Source organism: Canis lupus, chromosome 27 (assembly GCF_011100685.1).
Source record: "Canis lupus familiaris isolate Mischka breed German Shepherd chromosome 27, alternate assembly UU_Cfam_GSD_1.0, whole genome shotgun sequence".
In the NCBI taxonomy this organism is placed as follows: domain Eukaryota; kingdom Metazoa; phylum Chordata; class Mammalia; order Carnivora; family Canidae; genus Canis; species Canis lupus.
In genome coordinates this window covers 25,981,864-26,005,253 of record NC_049248.1, presented here as the reverse complement: position 1 = coordinate 26,005,253, position 23,390 = coordinate 25,981,864, and the positions used below count along the sequence as shown (strand labels likewise).

The following is a 23,390-nucleotide window of genomic DNA, read 5'->3' as shown; positions in this document are numbered from 1 at the left end:
TCGCCAAGAGCTTTTTGAACTTTAAAGATTAGGGGCAGCCCGGGTGGCTCAGCAGTTTAGCGCCAGGTAAAAAGCTGCTTGCATCCCATCAATATTGGCTTTTTATTTGTTTTAACTTGACAAATGGTAATCTTGATTGTGAACTGGCAACAAGGATGGTTTGGAAGCTTATTTCAGCGTGGCCCATTTCAGGCTGAGCAGGCATGAGGCTTGTGATACTGCACTGACTCGGGGGCTCAGGCAGAGTATGTGAAGTTCCTGCAACAAACAGCCAGCAGGGAAGAAGAGTAAGCCATATGGCTTCTTCAGTCTGGGAAGGAAGAAAGTGGCCCAGTATAATCTGGAAGTCAGGTGAGAGATTGATCAATTATCTTTGCTCTTATATAACAGACTTACCACCTGTGAGCAGAGAGTTTTGGGAGCAGGATCCAGCTCCAGGAAAGATGGGCTGGAAGGTGCCAATGTGGGTACCAAATTCCTAGTCGCAAAGGAGCATTTAGGTACTAGTCAGGTTAACTTAGGAGGAGAAATTAAGGGAAAGCTGAGGAGCAAATAACAGGCTTGGGAAATGCTGCAATGAAGAAATCTGAGGGGTACAACTGTAGGCATTAGTACTGGTGCCACCAGATTCTGGGCCCCAGAAGTATGACTTTATTTCAAGCCACTCTGGTGAGGCAAGAGCTGCTGAGATAGGTCCTTATTAAGGGCCAGACTAATTCTAGAGTGGACATCCAATCATGAGGCTCTGGGAAAGGCAAAGACAGAAAACAAGGTGTGGGCACATAACTGTGTATCAGACTTTCTTCTAAATATTCCTGTTCCCTCCTAATGTTCTTTTGTCTCTGTTCATTTTCTTATAAGGCTCCTCTTGGCTGCAGTCCCTTTCCCTTTCTCCGGGTGAACAGATCCTGTCTTCTGCCTTCTTTAAACCAGAAATATTTGGCTCTTATGTAATAAATCCCATTTCATGTCATATTCTGGTTATTTGTTTACAGATTTCCTCCACTGTATCAGACTTTGGACCATGTGTTTTACATCCTTATATCTCCCCACAATATACAACATCGTGCCAGTAGGTCCTTTTCATTAAATGCTCATAACCCTTTTCCTTTCCTTTTCTCTTTGTTCAGGTTTCAGCAACCTATAGCCTACATGCTAAATCCAGCCCTCTACCTGTTTTTGTAAATAAAGTTTTATTGGGACACAGCCTTGTTCATCATTTACTTATTACCTATGGCAACTTTTGCCCTAACAGAGGAGTGTTGAGTAGTCGTGACAGAATTCTCACAGCCTGGAAAGCCAAGAATATTTATTACCTGGCCCTTTACCCAAAAAACCCCAAAGCTTGCTAATCCTTGTTCATTTTTAGTAAGAAAAGAGATTTTGCCTTTTGAACTTGATCCATCAAGCCACTCACTACATTCCCTCTCATCTTATAAAATCCTCAAGCATTAGAATTATGAAGTATTTGAGAAATATTCATCATAAAATAGAATCTCAGTTAAGGAAGCATCAGGGGTTACTTAAGGACCCTGTAGTAAGCTCATGTACAATCGAAGAAGCATCTAGAAACCTGTCAGACATAATTATTATTGCAAAGCAATAAACTAACATTCTCAGATTTGTAGATAGTTTTCCCTGAGCTTGGGTAATATAAATCTGCCATTTGTGTTCCAACCCAACTGGAATCATTCTCTCTCTTCCTTCAATGCTTCCAGAATACTTGATTCTCTTTGTTACAGTGTCTACTTCAACTGGCCTTGCCTTAAGTTCTTTGCAAGAGTATACATACAGACTAAGGTTATAAACACTCTGTGGGAAGGAATTCTTTTCTCCAGCTCTGTGGCCTCCACAGAGTTTTCTCAAGATCAATGGTGATTGAATGGGTGTCATTAACGCAAACATGAAAAATAGGTTTACAATAACATTGATCTCATCAAACCATGAACAGAATTTCAGCAGAGATTCTTCATACTGTGATTTACACATATGCATGTTCAATCCTGTTTATTCTACTCATACCCCTCTTTAGTTTTCTCACATGTGTGTACAAAAAGAAAATCATCTCAAGAATGTCTACTATACAATAGCACTCTGTTGTTTAAAAAAGAGAGAGAGAGAGAGACAAAACAATTCTCTTGAAAAAGTAAATGCCTTGTCTGGGGTCAAACAGTTTTCTCAGGAAATCAGCATTATTGTGAAACGGAAAACCCTCTGGACTTGATTTCCTTCACTATTCACTTCACTGTTAAACTTCAGCCTGGTAATGAATCCTATTTAACAATCCAAATGACAGATGATCCAATAGACCTCTTAGTTTTCATCTGTGTGAAGTAATATTTATAGTCCAGACCCCATGGAGTCTAACTAGAAAAACAAAAAACTCTAGTGTACTTTATTTGCCTTTGTGTAAGAAAAGCTCTTGGTTGTAAGGTGGACAGAAACACAACTTGAATTTGCCTAAGCAAAAGGGATGGAGAGCAAGAGGTACTGGTTCACCAAATCCTAGAAGGAGGTAAATAATCAAATGATGGGGAAAATTGGGAGGCAGATGAGCCTCTGGGACAGAGAATGGAAAGCTTCCAGAACTCTCTCCTTCTCTATTTGGGATCTCCACTTCTCTCTCTAGGCTACCGTCATTCTCTATGTAGATCATCTATCTCTATCAGGAGGAAAACAAGCTATACGCAGTTTTAAAATCTTAGAGCTTTATTCTTAGAGATGAACAGTCCCTCTCAATTTTAATTGGAAAAAAAATAGGGAAAACCTTTGTGCCCAGGTTGGGTCAAACCTAACAAGATATATTATATATGGAAATGATATTCCTGACTTAACCATGAGGATAAGAGAAGAGGGAGGGAGGTTGAAGGAGAGAGAGTTCCTAGAAGAAGGGTATGAGGTTGACAATTCCATAGATGTCCTTTACCCTTTTTCATGGCATGGGCTGTCCTATTCATAAATCTCTAAGCTTCTGGAAAGACAAGAAAGAGGGCTAATAAAGAACAATACACTGGATACTTCATCTCAGAGAATAGACTTTCATCATAGCAGAACAGGTATCCCTCAGCTGAAGGCAAGGAGAGGTAAAATGTTCACATTCATTCAAAGTACAAAAGTATAGTCAGTGACAATAGGCTTCCTGTCAGAGGGCAGGGAGAGAAACTGATAAGCACCTAAAGCATGTAGTACCTGAAATGAACCCTGCCAGTAACTACTATAAGGGATTTAATCTATTTTCTTATTGCAAAAGGCTATAACTCCAAGCTACCTTACAGTTACACCAAGCCCTACCCCAGTACCACTGACAGCCCAAACAGAGGCTTTGTACAAATTTGAAAGGTGCACCTTCCTTGAGGCAGACCCAGTACCCACTGACCTTTCTAGCAGCATGTCAGGCCTTCTGTGTTGAGTGCTGAATTTCAGCCTCCACCTACCTTCAGCCAGGCCTCCTTACACAGGAGTCTGTGGTAACCCTAGCCTGCCAAAGGGAGGTAGGGTAGGCAGGCTACTCCTTCTCAGAGCAAGGACTTCCAGCATCCACAAAAGTGAGGCTCATGTGGTAGGTTGGGCTTGGTGACAGAAGACAGTAGCAGTAATGGCAACAACCACTGAATTCAAAGCACTCTAGAGATGGATAGCCCACTGCTGGGTCCTGGAGCTGCAGGAACATCTCTGGGAATAGAGACCAGCACTCACTGAGCATAAGCAGCTTCTGAGGGTGATGGAAAGAGTCAAGACGCAGCCATGATGAGGGGGCATGCATGCTTGTCTTGCCTAATTAAAAACGGGGTTGCTGGGATTTTTTTAAAATCAAGAATTTATGCTAAGCAGAATGCTTTGAGAGAGATGAAACTTTTTTGTCTCCTTTCTTTTTACCTCCAAAACTCTAAAAATAACTCCTATTTGAAGAAGATGGTTGTAGAAGGATTTAAGAAAGCTATCCTTAGTCACCCTGAACCCTGGGGGATCAGGGCACAGTTCTACTGCAAGTGGGCATCATGCCAGCACCTAAAGCAATGGCTAGAAAAGAGAAGCTATCATCCCAGTACCCAATCCAGGGAATAAGATCTAGGCAGTCTGCCACTGTGCTGTTAGATGCCCGTTTATTTTTGTGCTTCGAAGGAGCCGCCCATGAATGTTCCAGTCACTGTGTGAGTCAGAGTCCTGTTCCCCAAGAGCTGCTGCAACACTGCCTCCCTTCTACCCTCTCCCCCTCCTTCCTGGACTCAGACTGAGGTGGCGCTCACCAGTGCCCCTGGCTGTGCCTAACCTGAGGGTTGGGCTTGGTCTCATACTCTGACAATATGATGGAGCTGCAGCTTACAGAGAGTAGGGAAATGGGAAATAACTGGGTGCTAGTAAAATATTGACAAGAATTGACATTCAAATCACCAAAGAAAATAAGGGATCATTCAAAAATGTTGGGAAAATTGATCAGTAATTAGGGAGAAAGTATTAGATTGTTACCTCTCTACAACTTAATTATAGACAGGCCAAATATTTAAATGTAAACATTTTTAAACATAAAAGTAATAGGAAATAGGAAAAAGTAAGACAAATAATGTTGAGAACAAACAACTGAAAACTTTTTGTGAGGCAAAAAAAAAAATCACAGATAAGGTTGAGAGACAAAGAACAAACTAAGGAAAATAATAATAATAATGTGAGGCAAATGGTTACTATCCATAATATTAAAAGAATTTGTACAAATTAAGAAAAATTTAAACTCCTATAGAAAAAAATGGGCAAAAAGACATAAACAGGTAATTAAAATACCAATGGTCAGTAAGTATATGAAAAAAATGTTCAACTTCACTAATATAAAAAGAGGAAAATTAAAACAGTATTGAGATGACTTTTACCTATCAGCTTGGCAAAGATTTTTTTTAATTTCTCAAACTCACACATTGACAAGGTTTGAAGAGACATGAACTTCCTGCTTTTTCTGTGGACATGCAAAATGTACCTGTTTTCCAGAGGGTAATCTGACAAGAAATAATAAAACATAAGATATATATACTCTTTGGTGACAATTCTACTTGTAGACCTTTACTCCAAGGAAATAATTACACAAATATGAAAAGATGTATTCACACTTTGTTTATAGTTTTGAGAAATAGGAAATAATCTAAGTGTCCCTCAGTAAGAGCTGGCTAGGTAATTATGGTACAGCATCCACAGAATACTATACAGCCCTTTAAAAGAATGATATAAATTTATATCAATACAGAAAGATGGCTTTGGTTATTGATTCTTTGAAGCCTCACCATTTACTTGAATCAACCACTTCCTGTCCTCACCAGCAGAGTTTCCACAATTCTAATTCTTCTCTTATTAATCACAGGTTTGGCACCTGGCATATAGTCTTCCAAACGACTATCGTCCAAGTTGACTTAAATGTCCATGTCAACAAATCATCCCATTTCCAGTCTTAGGAATTCTCAAATTCCTCATCTACAATAAAATACAGTCAATTAATACTCTATAGTCATCTAATATCATGGTTGCAACTCTATGTCTAAATTTACTAAAACAGGTATTTCCCACCCTTTGTAGTTTATTTAGATTATCTGCATTTTTTTCCATCCCTTGGCTATCAAACAATGTTAGAGTATCACAACCTGGCAGATAGGCACCACTATAAATTAATATTCACTAATTTATCTGGGCCCTTATCTCAGATTTAGTTCCCACAAAGGCAGAGTTTGAGACAGAGATTGGAATACACATGGTTTATTTGGAGATAATCCTGAATAGAGGAATAAAACAAGGAGAGAGAAGAGGAAGTAAAGGTAGAGAAAAACAGGGTAGAGTGAGAGGAACCCACCCAGGGTATGTTGATGAGCAGATTGCCACTGTGGGTGACTGGAGCTCAGTTCCACTGGGACTTTGGAGAGACTACGTAGAACCCATCTTTGAGTCATCCCTCCCCATTCTGCTCTGTGGTTGGTTGAGGACTATTCTCAGGGGCATTAACAGCCCCTGTCTGCCTCAGAGAGGAAGGACTTTCTTAATCCAGTACCATTTTTAGGAATCTCTCACATCACACCACATGGCCAGTTACCCTTTCCACCTATCTGATGTCTGCTCTGCCTCACGCCATCAGCACTCCCCTGTGGTTCCTAGAAGAGCCTGGAAGACAGTCCTGACCTCAGCTTGTCTGCTGCTCAGCTAGTGGGTGGGGCATGTTTGTCTCAAGGTAAGTGGTCAGTCTCAGGACATGATTTCAAAATTCTGTTGAATTTTTTTAAGGTTTTATTTATATATTCATGAGAAACACAAAAAGAGAGAGGCAGAGATACAGGCAGAGGGAGAGCAGTCTCCATACAGGGAGCCCAATGTGGGACTTGATTCTGGAACTCTGGGACCACACCCTGAGCTGAAGGCAGATGCTCAACCACTGAGCCACCCAGGCGTCCCAAAATTCTGCTGAAATATAATTTCTCTTGACAGATAGGTAATATTTCTCTTTGCTCAGTAAGTATGATAGTCCACAAGAGTACTCTGAAGCTAGGAAGAGAGGCAAAGTATGGAAGAAAACAACTAAAGAAACTGCACAATTACATGTATACTCATAGCTACACACCCCCACACACACACAGAGAACCTCTGTGTGTGTGTGTGCGTGCGTGTGTGAGTGCGCCACCAAATTACTATTCCTATTTGAAGGAGAGATAAAAGAGTATTTATCCAACAATGATAAAACCTATTATAATAGGTTTTAATCAGAGCAAAAGTAAAATTTGCATTCCCTTAAATAGCATGGTTAAAGCCTCTGAAATGAAAACCCTCACTTGGAATCTTTGTGTCAGCAATGAGCAATTTGTGTTGTCTAGTCTGAAAGTCTCGAGGGGCAATTATTTGATTTCCAAGCTCTAAACTCATTTATCAGTTGTAGTTTATAAACTTGGTGCAGAAATTTGTGAGCTGATGTCATGCTTCCAGCAGAGTGGTTTGGAAACGGTCCATATGGGGGATTCATTTTCAGTAGCAGAAGTGAGAGGCATGGAATTAAGGAAATAACTGGGCTCCTCATCTGGAGAAATGTAGGGGTTTGGAAGTATAGTGTGCCTTATACATTGTGTGGGGGATACATTTGATCTCACATCAGAGTGTGTTTGATATTAAAGATCTATATCGCAGAAAGCATGCACAGAATGGACATGGTAAAAGGACAGGGATCTTGTTTTGTTCCCTGGTATTCCCTCAGCACTCAGAATAATGCCTGGTGCATGGCAGGCTCTCAGAAAATTACAATAGTCAATATTTATTCTATGTGAAAGGGAGAAAGAATAAATCAATAAATCAATAGGTATTAAATTGTCAACGAAACCAGGGCACATTGGGTAACAATGTTATAACTCAGACTTAGCCACAAAGCCTTCGGATCACAGCAAAATGAGAGAGAGGGGAGGGAGAAACCAGGAGTCGGAAAGGTAAGGACAAAAGGGACAAGCAGACCAGCTCTGGAAGCTCTCCATGGTCTAGGCCAGCTTGCTTTGGGTTTGGGCAGGTTGGTCTAGTCTGGAGGGTGCGGCATGGCAGGAGGAGTCCAAGTGACAGTCTAGACTCAAGTCAGGTGGACAGAGGGCAGTCCAGCCCAAGCCAAGCCCAGTCAGTGGCTGAATATTCATGAGAAAGATTTGGTCTTAGATGGGAGGGACCTGGCAAGAACTAAGCAGGGTGACAGGATCTAAATACAAGCAAAGAATTAGAGTGTAGGACAATGGACCTGAAACCAAAGCTCAGGCTTCCAGGACTAATAACATGGTAGATGGCTGGGGAAGGCTGTAATCTGGTGGGCTGCATTGATGCCCAAAGCATCCAGCTTTCTAGGCCATCACTGGCAGGCCTAATGCTAGGAGTTCACTAACCAATGGGCAAAGGCTCATATAGGTAAGCCTGAACCTACAGGTGAAGGGGATCAGACTAACTCCCTCACTATGTACTCCATGACATCATTAATATTCTTTTGGTTATCACTCATCACACTTGCAATAGCTCAAGACTTTTGTAGATTGCCGGTACCAGGGATTGTTCTTCCGTTGATTGTCACTGTATCCCCAGCATCAATACTTCGCACATAGTAGGCACATACTATGAATAAAAGAAAGAACCAGGGCCTCCCTGTGGAAGAGGCTTAGGAAAGCAGAGGGACTCTGGAGCGGGCCAGACTTCATCTCAGAAGTACCCCTCCCCCCACCTGCTCTTACTTCCTTGCGTTAGTCAGGAAGAGTGCTGGAGTCATGGCCCACCTCACAGAGCAAAGCTCACCAAGCCAGCTCTGCACCACTGCCACTTTTTCCCTGAGCAGCCCCTGGTTTTCTGTTGCAATTATACATATCACTATTTGAACAGTGTATTTTCATGCCAGTGTTTTCTTCTACATTAAGGAAGAGTAGTTCTCTTACTAGTTGTATGAGGTTCAAGGAAAGGTGAGGAGTAGAGAGAGGAAAGAAAGAAAGGAAAAGAAGAAAAGTAGGACATCCTACTACCACTTGCACCAGCCCCGCTGCCTAGTTACTGTCTTCATCTTCCCACTGCTGACCCCAGGCTCCCAGGTGCTGCAGCAAACCACCCCCTCCGAGAGACAGCCTGGAGACAGAGGGAACCCTGTGCTCCACACGCCCCCACAGCAGCCACCTTGTTCTACTTCCCACTTCCATCCCGTGGACGTTAAAGTTCAGCTTTGCCATGCTTGCTGACCTCTTAGGGCTTATTTCTTTGTAACATGATCATCCCAATCAGTGGCACAGTGCTGGAAGGTCTTACATTTGAGAGTACCTCTGAGGCCAAAGCTAATAGCTGAAAGAAGGACAGATGGTGAGAGAGAAAGACAGACTCACTGTGTCTATGTGTTTATTTTTAAACAAGTAAGAAAAATATTGTAAATATAATTCCAACAGGACAAAATGCTATCCGATAGGAAAGTGTAAATGCTTCTAAGGAATACCAGAGAATGTAAACTGTCTGCAGAAAGGCCAATAGATGATATTACGGCCTCTAAAAGGACTTGGTGTCTGAAGAAAAATAAACTGGCCCATGAGGCAAACAGATGATGGGAACATATTTGGAATGTGTGATTATGTGTCCCATATTTGTACAGCAAATAAGAGCAAAGGGTTTCCAGCATAATTCTAAGGGGGGGGGGACAAAAAAATAAACCAAATGATTTGAAACTAGAAGAAGTAATTTCCAGAAAGACAGGCATTAGAGAACATGAAAAAGTTCAAGAATATCAGCATTTCATTCAGGGGTGCCTGGCTGACTCAGTTGCTAGAGCATGTAACTCCTGACCCTGGGGTTGTGAGTTTGAGCCCCACACTGGGTGCAGAGATTACCCCAAAATAAAAAAAAAATCAGTATCTCATTCAGACATAAAAAGGGATTTTCAAAACCACAATGAGATACTGCCTCACAGCTGTCAAAATGGCTAAAATTAATAACTCAGGAAACAATAGATGTTGGTGAGGATGTGGAGAAAGGGAACTCTCTTGCACTATTTGTAGGAATGTAAACTGGTGCGGCCCCTCTGGAAAACAGTATGGAGGTTCCTCACAAAGTTCACAATAGAGCTATCCTACAGCCCAGCAATTACACTACTAAGTATTTATCCAAAGGATACATAGTGATTCCAAGAGGCACATGCACCCCAATGTGTATAGTATCACTATCAACAACACCCAAATTATGGAAGGAGCCCAAATGTCTATCAACTGATGAATGGATAAAGAAGACATGGGATATATATACACAATGGAATATTACTCGGTGATCAAAAAGAATGAAATCAGGCAACCCCTGTGGCACAGTGGTTTAGCGCCGCCTGCAGCCTGGGGTGTGATCCTGGAGGCTTGGGATCGAATCCTGCGTCGGGCTCCCTGCATAGAGCCTGCTTCTCCCTCTGCCTGTGTCTCTGCCTCTCTCTCTCTCTCTCTCTCTCTCTCTGAATAAATAAATAAAAATCTTTTAAAAAATGAATGAAATCTTGCGATTTGCAACAATGTGGATAGAGCTGGAGGGTACTATGCTAAGCAAAATAAGTCAGTCAGAGGAAGACAAATATCATTTGATTTCACTCAGATGTGGAATTTAAGAAACAATACAGATGAACATCGGCAAAGGGAAAGAAAAATAAAATAAGAAAACAGAGAGGAAGGCAAATCATAAGAGACTCAAATATAGAGAACAAATTGAGGGTTGCTGCAGGGGAGGTTGGTGGGGAATGGGCTAAATGGGTAATGGGCATGAAGGAGGGCACTTGCTGAAATGAGCACTAGGTATTAAATATAAGTGATGAATCACTAAATTCTACCTCTGAAATTAACACTACACTATATGTTAACTAACTTAAATTTTTAAAAGATTAAAAAAATGAATTAGATTAAAATTTTTAAAAAGAAAGTAAGGGATTTTGACTTTTCCTTATAATGCCTTTTTCTGGTTAAGTTAGTATTCACTGGAATCCAAATGGGAAGCAAAGCAGAGCTTCTGGCAAGTTTTACTCAGAGATATTGGTAGTCTTAGAGTCAAGCCCAGGGATCTGTTACCATGCTACTTTTCCAGGAAGGAGAATGCTAGTTAGAGGCTTGGGCATGGGACAGGATAGGCAAGGTATCAGTGGGATAAAATACATTTTAAGAACCTCATAAATACAATATTGCCCTTATGGCATACTTTATTGATTTGCTTTATTGCTTTATTGCTATGCTTTCTTTTTGAACGACAAAGGTAACCCAATATAATAACCCAAATATCTAACTACTGTTCAGAGGGGGCAGGAACTCACACCTCATACTATTATACAGTATTTTTTTTTAAGATTTTATGTATTTTTCATGAGAGACACAGAGAGAGGCAAAGACATAGGCAGAGGGAGAAGCAGTCTCACCAGGTGAGCCCAATGAGGGACTCGATCCCAGGATCCCAGGATCACGACCTGAGCCAAAGGCAGATGTTCAATCACTGAACCACCCAGGTGTTAGTACCATACAGTATCAACACAAAATACAGTTTACTGGGGGAACCATACACGTGTAGAAGCAGCCAAGAGCAGAGTTCATACAATGCCCTGAATAATTTTCTCCCAGGAAAGCACTTAGGCGGAGACCAGCCAGATCTATTCACAAGAAGAACTGCTATACAATGCTCTGCATACTTATAGAGAAAGGTAACTGTGAAATGATAGAAGCTTCCAAATCAAGTTGTTAGGAAGGAGAGCCATCCCTCATCTCTAAAGGAAAGATAATAATAGCACCTATCTCATAAAGCTATTGGGAAGATTAAGATAATCAATACATATAAGGGATATAGAATGCTAACACAAAGGAAACATTTTTTTAATTTTATTAAAAATTATGTATCAAAAGAAAAAAAGGATGAAAAACTGCATATGCAAAATAACCTTATCTATGTAAAAATGTATGCAAAGATGGTTATCAAAAATATTGTGTTTTCCTCAAAAAAAAAAAACAACCAAAATTTTAAAAAAGCATGCATCAAGTGCCAACTATAAATCAAATGCTGTTTTAGGTGCTAAAAACACAATGGTGAACTTGGAGCATCCTATTCTAGTGGGTTTGGCAGATAATAAATCAATAAACAACACAGTATAAAAAACAAAGGCATGAAATAACATGTACTCTAAAGAAAGTAATGAAAGTGCTTTTTCACATACGGTGGCACAATATTTGACAGAGATCTGAATGGAGTGAGGATACGACTGATGAAGTTATCCGGAGGAAAGGGTATTCTAGGCAAAAGAAACAGCACATACAAAGTTTCTGAGGTGGGAACATGCTTGGAGTGATTCCCAAGGCAGCAAGATGACCAGTGTGGCTCAAGAGGTGTAAAGGAGAAATGGTGGTAAACGAGATCAGGAAAGTAGGCAGATTACACAGAACTGTGCAGGGCATGACAAAGACTTTGGATTTTGTTTAAGAATAGTGTAAGCCTATTGAAGAAGGTTGAACCATGAAGTGGCATTATCTGACTTATGTCGTAGGATGATGAGTGTAAGAAAGAGGGCAGGGATATTTGTTCGATGGTGATGCTCCAGATGTGAGAGGACAGCACTTAGGACTGCTGGTGTCAATAGAGGTAGCAAGAAGAAGTCAGATTTGAAGGGAGAAGTTAAAAATTTTAAGTCTTGTGGTCAGAGTGGATACAGGGTGTGAGAGACAGAAGAATCACTAAAGCATTGGTTCTGAGCAGCTTGGAGGAAAGGTTGTCACCATTCATTGAGATGAGCATCATTCAGGAAGGAGTCAGTGAGATGAAGGGTATTCACATATTTGGTCTTGAACATGTTAATTTAAAAATAAAAACTAGACACCCAAATCTAGTAGGCAGCAGGAATGAGATTTTATAGAACTTCAATCAAAATTGCAGCAAATGTTCCAAAACAGGTTTGAGAGCCTATACAGTTTGGAGTAGCAGAACAGAAGAATGGGAGCCACTCTGCAGGAGGGAAGCACTGAAGTAAAAGTGGTGGCACCATGGTTCAGAATGTGTGGAATGTTCTGGAATGTGGTAGAGACTGGCACTAGCAAGTAACAGTGGCAGCATTTGGGCAGGTAGAGGAAGGGAATTTCTCTACAGGTTCCAAATAGCTCTAACATCTCACTTGTTTTCTCCTTGTCTGTAGATTCTGAGGTCAAGAATGTTAGGCAAAGATAAATCACCTAGTATTACTAAGCCTCTTGTTTTTATCTATAAAGTAAGGAGGGTAGACTGATAATACTCTTAAGAACTAATAATTTTTGAACATTTTTCTGTATGTTAGGCACCACACTAATCACTTTTACAAACATTGTCTCATTTACCCTTCACAATAACTCTGGCACACAGTTGTCATATTACAGATGATGTAACTGAGATTGAGAGAGGTAAGGAAATTTCCTGAGGTCACATAGCATATAAGTGGTTCAGGGACAGAGACCAGGATTAAAATCCAGACAATGTGATTCTAGATCCTGCTAAACTGTTCTACTTCCAGCTCTCATGCCCTATTGTATAGGTTAAAATGCCACCTCATGTATGTGTTAACATATTACAAAGCACTCTTGAGAAGCACTGGTGTGAATTCAGGGCACCTGATAATAGTAGCAGCTGGCCAGCATCAAATGGTAGAGTAGGCTGGATGATGCCCCCCCTGCTCTAGTGTCCATGACCTAATTCTCTGAACCTGTGACTGTTACATTATATGGCCAGAGAGATTTTTCCAGGTGTGATTAAGTTGGGTGTCTTGAGATGGGAAGATTGTCTTGGATTATCCAAGTGGGCCCAAGGCAATCACAAGGGTTCTTCTAAGAGAAAAAGTAATGTGAAGATGAAAGTAGAGCAAGCTTAAGATCTGACAATGCTATGATGCTGGCTTTGAAAATGAAAAAAGGGCCCATGAGCCAAGAAATCCAAGAAATACAGTGCTAGAAGCTAGAAAAAGCAAGGAAACAGATTCTCCCCTACAGCCTTCAGGAGGAAGCAGCCCCTGCAGACACCTTGGCTAAGCCCAATAAGGGCAATTTTGGAACTTCTCACCTCCAGAACTAAGAGAAGAAATCTGTCTCTTATTTTTTTAAATATTTATTTATTTATTTTAGAAACAGAGAGAGAAAGAGAGAGAGAGTCACAAGCAGACTCCACATTGATTGAGGAGCCCAAGGAGGGGCTTGATCTCACAACCCCAAGATCATGACCTGAGCTGAAACTAAGAGTTGGACACTTGACCAACTGCACCACCCAGGCACCCCATCTCATTTGTGGTAATTTGTTATAGCAGCAATAGGAAATAAATACAAGCAGGGTAGTGTGGCAAGCATGACTACTACTGAACAAGGATCTGAGGGACATCTAGAATTGGTGAGGTGGTGAAAACCCTGGACATCCTCAGGGGTAGGATCATCTGTGAGAAAAAGCTAAGAAGCGGCCACAAGCTGAGGATGGCAATAATTTCTAACATAGTTCATAGAAGGCCATGCTTCCCAAAGGTCAGGACCTTACCCCTCACTATTAAAAGGCATGTGGAATCAAAGCAACTTCTCACCAGGCTTTCTTCGAGGGTGAGTACTGCCACATTTCCACCAGGGGAAACTGGATCCCAGGCATTTTGAGGATGAAGGAATGGCACCCAGCACAGTGCATTGTACATAATGATGCTCCAGCAAAGTTTGTCTCTCATTTCCTCCTAGATGGGGTGACTTGGAAACAAGAAACATCTACAGGTCCACTCACATATAAATGTACCTCAGAATTCTAGATTTCTAAATAAAATAAAGCCATGGGAAAAAATTTCTACCCAAACGTAAAGAATTAAGGAAAGTAATCAGACATAGGTAGATGTTCTGATTCTAAGGAAAGTTATGCCATTTTTATAGATATCCAGACTCAAGAGCAGTCTGCCCAGAAAAGGAAAAAATGTCAGCATTAACAATAACGTCACCACTGCACCTGATTTAACACCAGCTCTGGGACAAATGCAAACATCTGCCATAATAACTCAGTTTTAATAAACTATTTAGCTAGGTGAAATACCAGTACTCTACCTTTTTTTTAAGATTTATTTATTTCTGGGGATCCCTGGGTGGCTCAGCAGTTTGGCACCTGCCTTTGGCCCAGGGCGCGATCCTGGAGTCCGGAATGGAGTCCCGCGTCGGGCTCCCGGCATGGAGCCTGCTTTTCCCTCTGCCTGTGTCTCTGCCTGTCTCTCTCTCTCTCTATCATGAATAAATAAATATAAATAAATAAAATAAAATAAATCTTTAAAAGATTTATTTATTTCTTTTAGAGAGACAGAGAACACAAGCAGGAGGGGCAGGGAGACGGAGAAAGAATCTCAAGCAGGCTCCTCACTGAGCAGAGCTGGATGCTGGGCTGGATCTCATGACTCTGAGATCACTATCTGAGCTGAAACCAAGAGTTGGTCACTCAACTGACTACACCACCAAGGCACCTCAGTACCCTACCATTTTTATTTTTATTTTTTTATTTATTTTTTATTGGAGTACAATTTGCCAACATATAGCATATCACCCAGTGCTCAATCCTACCATTTTTAAATGGGATAATCTAAATTTCCTAAAGTCATCCCTTGTAAAGGCCACTTGCCCAAAGCAAACAAATAAACAAAAAAACCCAGCAAAAACCAACAAAACAAAACAAAAACTGGGATTATTGCTTGACCTCCTCCCAAGGAAAGCATTATTCACAGAACAACATTATATTACTTCAGATTTCTGAGGGTTTTTAGAGAGCTTCAAATACCCTGGGTTTGAGTGACATCGAGTCAGAATGTACTGGGTTTTGGCACAGAGTCAACAGAATTTACCAAACGCCAGATACAATGTATCTTTATTATTAACTTTTTTATTATTAAAAACAATGCATTGTCATCTTAGAAAATTTAGTAATGTGGTAAAATGAACAAGATGAAAATATAAATTACCCACAGTAGAATTAACTGGATATAGAACTATTTGCATCTTACTGCCTTTTTAGATGTATTTTATTTACAGACCATTTATACACACACACACACACACGTGTTTTTTTCAATTCAGATAATTCTGAAAAACTACAGCCTGAATTATTATTATATCACATTCTCCCAAGCTATTAAATATTCTTGAAAAATCTGAGTTTACTAGTTGTATCATATGGATTTACCATATGTATTAATGGTTTTATTATTGGATACTTAGGTTGTTTTTCTGATATCCAATAAAGAGTCTTATACTTAAATGTGAAAACCTATAATTATTTCACTAAATTCATAGAATTAGACTCACTGTGTTATAAGATAGTAATTTTAAAGGTTCTGATTCAAGCGTGCTTGGTTTGCTCAGTCAGTAGAGCATGTGACTTGATCTCAGGGGCGTGAGTTCAATCCCCATGTTGGGGGTAGAGTTTCCCTGAAAAATAAATAAATAAAGGTTCTAATACAGAAAGGTTATAACAGTTTACATTCCCACCAAACTTATACCCATTCTGAATATTATTTTAAAAACAAAGACTCAGGAACAAGCAGAAAGACTCCAATAGTTACAAACACATATCAGACCAAAAGTAGTTGAACTTTCTTGAAGAGACAACTGGAATTTCTGCCATGGACTTTCTGGTACAGTTTCACATTTATAAACAGTTCTTAAAAAGCAGTTTTTCTCCTCTTATTCCTTTTCTGATGTGTGTGTGTATGTATGTTTCCAATGAGCATCTATAACTTTTACAATCAGGAAAACAAATTATCAGTTAGAAACATGAGGATATGCCTTTAACTCAATAGTTCTGCAGAAATGGGCAGCCCTGGTGGCCCAGTGGTTTAGCGCCACCTTCAGCCTGGGGTGTAGTCCTGGAGACCCGGGATTGAGTCCCATGTCGGGCTCCCCGCATGGAGCCTGCTTCTCCCTCTGCCTGTGTCTCTGCCTCTCTCTCTCTCTCTCTCTCTCTCTCTCTCTATCTCTGTCATGAATAAACAAATAAAATCTTTTTAAAAAATAGTTCTGCAGATAAAGTCTTGCTAAACTAGTATTCCTATCTATATCCATCACTCAAAATAAAATATAATAGAACACAATCAGAATATTTGCTTTTTCTAACGTGTCCAATAGGTCAATGAAGGACTCTATTCTGTGTGTTTGTTTTCATTTATTTAGTTTGCACAAAATGTTTTTTTAAAGATTTTTATTTACTTATTCATGAGAGACAGAGAGAGAGAGAGAGGCAGAGATATAGGCAGAGGGAGAAGCAGGCTCCATGCAGGAAGCCTGGTGTGGGACTCGATCCCAGGACTCCAGGATCATGCCCTGGGCTGAAGGCAGAGGCTCAACCACTGAGCCACCCAGGCGTCCCATAGTTTGCATAAAATATTTTTAATAGGAAAAACAAAACAATGCACCAGAATAGTCTAAGAGGCAGTCTTAGGTAAGGCTGCTTGAGCTTCCTTGCTCAAAATGGAACAGAAAACAATCTTTTTTCTCTCAAAAATGTGTCGAAACCCCCAAAACCTTCCTTTGACCCTATACCTTCCCAATCTCTTCCACCATCTGTCTCCTCCTCTACCCACCCAGACTTTTGAAAGTAGTCTACATCTGCTGGAAACCCTCACTTCTGCACTTCCCATTCAGTTCATAGTTGCAGCCTTGCTCCATCCCAGCCATTCCAGTAAAACAGTTTGTCAGAGCAATCAGTGACCTATTGAGACATCCAGTGATGACTTTTTGTCCTTATTTTAGTGAATTGTTCTGCTGAGGATAATGCTGTGGATTATTTCTTGCTTCCTGAAATCCTTAACCCTTGGCTTTGGTGACACCATACTTTCCTGAGGTTTCTTTTTCTTTTTTTAATTTTTTTTTTTTTTATTTATGATAGTCACACAGAGAGAGAGAGAGAGAGGCAGAGACATAGGCAGAGGGAGAAGCAGGCTCCATGCACCGGGAGCCCGACGTGGGATTCGATTCCGGGTCTCCAGGATCACGCCCTGGGCCAAAGGCAGGCGCTAAACCACTGCACCACCCAGGGATCCCTTTCCTGAGGTTTCTTAAACCTTTCCAACTCTTTCTTCTTGGCCACATTCCTAAGCAGCTCTTCCACTGCCTGCTCCATAAGTCTTGATGTTCTCCCATTTTCTCACTAGCCCTCTTCTCTTTTGGCTTTATGTGTCCTCCCTCTAGGTCTTATACACCTTCCCAGTTGTAGCAGCTATGTGAACGCTGTGTCTCCCAAACCTACACCTCCATCTAAGGCCTCAGACTCACAAATCTGTTCAAATATCCATCACAATCTATCACCGCAGACACTCCAAGTTAACGTGTCCCAGACTTCCCCCTCAACATGTTTCTCCTCCTCCATTGTCTGTTGGGGACACTACTTAAGGTTCTAAACTGAACACTGGAAATATTTCTTGATTCCCTCGCACGTCTTGATTCCCCCGCACGTGAGTTATAAGTTGCAAAACATCAAGCCACCCACAGTTGAATTCAAACACAATCGTGGTCCAAGAAACATTACTCTGACAAGACAAAATAAAAAACAACTCAACTCCTTTTAGGGTTCTTTCAAAGAACACCAATTCAGGGGAATCCATATCTAGCCAAACCTCTTATTTGCCTAGTCTATCTTCACGGACTCACATAACAGATGGTGCCTGATGCCTGACAGCTGCTGTCCGCTCTAACCACTCATTGTGCTCTCTCTAAAGTCCCCCACATTTCCCTGATACCACTTCTCCTTGGAAACTCATCCTCCCCTTCTCTCTCTCCTTCTCATTTTTTGTTGTTGTGCATATTAACCTCAGTGTTCTGGCTGTCATGGCCTATTTCTGCTTTGTCCCCTATGCATGGAAGTCCTAGGTCTGATGCAGGAAGAAGGCTAGAGGGGGAAGATAATTTAATTTATAATCTAGTATCCTTTCCTTTTGTGCATTGCACATAACACTCTGCATATCATAACCATATATATCCTAAATATCTCTTTAATCTGTCCTTTCCTCTCCAAGCAATGATCCTTTGTCCAGGTTCAGTTTCTCACTATCTCTTATCTGGGCCCCCCCACCAGGCCCCAGCTTTCCTTCCCGATTCCAGTATTGTTCTCTTCAAATCCATTATCTAGGGGGGCCTGGGTGGCTCAGTCAGTTGGGTGTCCAACTCTTGGTTTCAGCTTGGGTCATAATCTCAGGGTCATGAGATCGGCCCTGTACTCAGCACGGAGTCCACCTGGGGTTCTCTCTCCCTCTACCCCTTCCCACTCTCCCCAGCCCTACTCTCACTCTCTCAAATAAATAAATCTTGATTTGTATTTCCCTAATGGCAAGTGATGTGGAGCATTTTCTCATGTGCTTGTTGGCCATGTCGATGTCTTCTTTGGTGAAATTTCTATTCATCTCTTTTGCCCATTTCATGATTGGATTGTTTGTTTCTTTGCAGTTGAGTTTAATAAGTTCTTTATAGATCTTGGATACTAGCCCTCTATCTGATACGTCATTTGCAAATATCTTCTCCCATTCTGTAGGTTGTCTTTTAGTTTTGTTGACTGTTTCTTTTGCTGTGCAGAAGTTTTTTTATCTTGATTAAGTCCCAATAGTTCATTTTTGCTTTTGTTTCCCTTGCCTTCATAGATGTATCTTACAAGAAGTTGCTGGGTCCAATTTCAAAAAGGGTGTTGCCTGTGTTCTCCTCTAGGATTTTGATGGATTATTGTCTCACATTTAGATATTTCATCCATTTTGAGTTTATCTTTGTGTATGATGTAAGACAGTGGTCTAGTTTCATACTTCTGCATGTGGCTGTCCAATTTTCCCAGCACCATTTATTGAAAAGACTGTACTTTTTCCAGTGGATAATCTTTCCTGCTTTGTCAAATATTAGTTGACCATAGAGTTGAGGGCTCATTTCTGGGTTCTCTATTATGTTCCATTGATCTATGTGTCTGTTTTTGTGCCAGTACCACACTGTCTTGAAAATCACAGCTTTGTAGTACAACTTGAAATCCGGCATTGTGATGTCCCTGGCTCTGGTTTTCTTTTTCAATATTCTCCTGGCTATTTGGGGTCTTTTCTGATTCCATACAAATCTCAAGATTATTTGTTCCAACTTTCTGAAGAAAGTCCATAGTATTTTGATAGGGATTGCACTGAATGACTCCTAACTCTGGGAAATGAACAACGGGTAGTGGAAGGGGAGGTGGGTAGGGGGATGGGGTGACTAGGTGATGGGCACTGAGGAGGGCACTTGACGGGATGAGCACAGGGTGTTATACTATATGTTGACAAATTGAACTCCAATTTTAAAAATATACAAAAATAAATAAATAAATAAATAAATAAATAAATCTTTAAAACAAACAAACAAAACAAATCCATTCTCCACTAACTACCCAGTGCTCTAATTCAACAATCTAACTTTGTGCCCCTCCACTCTAACACACACACACACACACACGCACACACACACACCATCTGGCTACCACTGACATTCAATACCATCTTGCCAGCCATGGGAATGAACTAACTTTAAAGTGGGTCTTCTATCCTCCAACAGCAGCTGACCCACCCAGATGACAGAGATGAGCTGTGCCCACCAAGTTCTGACCAAATGACAAAGTCATAAACAAATAAATAAGAGCAATTGCTATAAGCCACAAAGTTTTAGGATGGTTTGTTATTTGGCATTAGATAACAAACAGCGTGGTTATATTAACTAAGACCAGAGTCTTTGTGACTTTTCCTCTTTTGTCAATCATATTGCTTTCTTTCACTTAACTTCTTATACTTTGCTTTCCTGTTGTTCAATTTTTGATAATATGCCTGGGCTATTAAAATGATTCTCAACATTATTAAGTGCTATAGAAAAATACACATATTTGACATATGTTGTTTCCTGCTCTTCAGCAATACTATAATCGTTTTTCATTAGAAGATATACTTTTTCAATGACTTGTCCAAAAACATATCAGCATGCCTTATGGTGCAATAAGCAGGAATTTATTAGAGAGAAATATAAAGGCATGTGAGAGATTATGTACCTCTGACCAATGCATCTTATTCAGGACAGGTGGAGATTGGTTGTTATTTTCTGGGCAAATGGACTTTATGAGAAGCATCCGCTTAATGCACCCAGCCATATCAACTAGGAGTGCCAACCATCCTACTTCTCTCTTTTTGAAGCATTCCAGCATACAGAACTCTAACATGCTGTAAGACAAAGTAGGATAAAAACTTCCCTTTATTCAGAATTGCTTTTAAAATTCTAACCTAAAAAAAAAATAAATAAAAGTAAAATAAAATTCTGACCTGCAAGGGCACCTCGGTGGCTCAGTCGGTTAAGCAGTTGCCTTTGGCTCAGGTCATAATCCCAGCATCCTGGGATAGAGCCCCACATCTAGGCCCACATCCAGCCCTGCATCCAGCTCTCCGTTCAGCAAGAAGTCTGTTTCTCTGTCTCCTTCTGCCCCTCCCTCCCCAACTCTTGCTTGCACTCACACTCACGCTCTCTTTCTCTCTTTCATTCTCAGTCTCTCTCAAATAAATAAATAAAATCTTTTTTAAAAATTCTGACCTGCAAAAAAAAAGAAGAAAAAATCGTGGACAAAAGTTAGTAAATTCATCAGATCTGAAAGTTAATTCATTTTAATTTGATTTTAATTATCTTCATATATTTAGCACATGATTTGACAACTTTCCCATGTCTGCTCTTTTAGAGAACAATAAGCTTTGAACTAAATATCCTTTTGTCTTAAGGCCAAGACAAGATTCGATGTCTGTCAGTCTACTCTTCACTTTCAGGAGTAAGGAGATTCTTTATAATCAGCTCTGTCCATGTCTGTAGTAAGCAATCTTTTCTAGTCTTCCTTTTATAGCCTATTAACCTATTCATTCCCCACTCTGATTATTTCCTCCTTCTAGGAGAGATGCAGAGTCTCTCTCTTGAGTGAACATCTCCACTTTATGTATTTGGCAATGTTATTCATTCAGTAAGTCAGTACTTTTTCTGAATATTTACTATGTTTTAGGCATTGTTCTGGGAACTTTAGATTTAGCTGTGAACCAGAGAGTCTGCTCTCATGGACCTTAAATTTTAGAGGTAGGGGGTGATTCAGTCAATCAAAAGTGATTGAACAAGATAATTTCAGGTATTGCAATGAAGAATATTTGACCCAGTTACCCGCTAGAGAGTGGCTGGGGAGCTACTTCAGATTTGATGCCAAGAGAAGCCCACAAGGTGAGCCTACAAAGGTAAGCCTTGTCAGTTATATAATATGCTAAAAGCCTTCTTCAGTGGCAGTAGGAAAAGGAAATAATCTTAGGGGGATTCTTTTGATGTGAATTTTTTTTCTTTTTTTCCCATTTTTTCTGGTTGGAGTCAGCAGAGATGTCAGAGCCCTGGATTTCAGGAAGCAGGCACCGTGTGTTAGTTGCCTAAGGCTGCCATAATAATTACTACAAACTGGGTGGCTTGAGACAACAGAAACATATTCTGTCACAGTTCTGGAGGCCTAAAGTCCAAAATCAAGTTGTTAGTAGGGCCGAGTTCCTTCTGAAGACCCTAGGAAAGCATATTTCTTTGCCTCTTCATAGCTTCTGGTGGTTTGGCAGCAATTCTCGGTGTTCTTTGGTTTGTGACAGTATAACTTTAATCTCTTCACATGGCTTTCTTTTCTGTGTCTCCTCTGTATCTCTGCGTCCAAATTTCTCTCTTTATATAAAGACACTAGTGTTTGGATTTAGGACCTACCCTAATCCAGCATGACCTCATCGTAACTTGATTATATCTGCAAAACGCCATTCCAGATAACGTCACATTCTCACAGGTTCTGGGTAAATATGAATTGGAGGGGGACATTATTCAATCCACAATAGACAGAGTCAACTAGAACTCTCATGAATGGGAGGAAATACACCTCAGCAACATGATGGGGCTCAAGAGGAAGGCAAAGTGTGGGGACCTCTTGAGAGGCATAGTTTGTGGAGTCGAGGAGCACTATTATTTGCCATACAATTTTTAGTTTGCTTCCAATGTTATCAATCCCTTATGCTATCCTTAAGAGTTAAGTTAAATTTGTTAAGCCTCCTAGGAAGTGCTTCAGGAAACACAGAGAGCAGTTGGGTCCCTGGTTTTAAAAAGTGTGTGAAGAGATCACAACAACCCAGAGAAGCAATTGCTACATAGCCAAGATTGATCAGCAGCCTCCATCTGAGATGACAATGGAAACCAGGACCAGCTGGGTGTCCCCAGAAATACTTGGAGACAGATTCTTTAATGATGCAGCCTTCATTCCCTCATCCAACAACATTCACCCAACACCTGCTATATGCCAAGTATCTTGTTAGTATTAGTGATAAAATGCTGAGCAAAAGGAGACTGGCCTCTGCTCTTGAGAATTTCATTGGCATTAAGGAGAATGAGAGTTTGAAGAGTGTCATTTGGATATAAAGGAACTGTGACCCCATAATGCTGAGTTGAGGATGCATGACTTGCATTGATTATAAAGTGATTGATAGCGCAACAAATATTTGTTGACTGCCTCCCACATGTCAGGCTCTGTGCTAGGTATTGGCATTCAGAAGCAGCATTCCTCTTGCTCCCCTCCCAGAGCTTCCCCTTCACTGTTCCATTGAATCATTAGACACAACAGACCTACAAGACATTAATGTCCCTACGACCTCCCCAAAATAATTTCTTTGATTGGTATGCTTCATCTGGAAATAGCTCCATAATAGTATCACATATAATATGCTTGATTACTCAATATTCCAACCTGAAAAACCCCAGATCAATGCTTCAATGTCCTCCTCCTTAACTCCTATTGAAAACCTTATACCACTGCATAGAAACACATAGTACAGTGTGTTGGACAACGCAGACATTCATTCATTTTCACATCTACTGAGCAACTACCAT

The 23,390-nt window shown here is 40.6% G+C and overlaps 1 long non-coding RNA gene across 9 annotated transcripts in view; it reads right to left on the bottom strand.

Annotated features, from left to right (window-relative positions):
- LOC102152144 overlaps nt 1-23,390 on the bottom strand; it is a 66,098-nt gene that overhangs the window by 30,436 nt on the left and 12,272 nt on the right. For all 9 annotated transcript variants that reach the window (XR_005379965.1, XR_005379964.1, XR_005379962.1 and 6 more), the window contains 3 exons: nt 15,786-15,908; nt 14,045-14,198; nt 5,268-5,454 (listed from right to left, as the gene is read on the bottom strand). This is a non-coding gene — a long non-coding RNA (uncharacterized LOC102152144). The remainder of the gene's footprint in view (nt 1-5,267; nt 5,455-14,044; nt 14,199-15,785; nt 15,909-23,390) is intronic.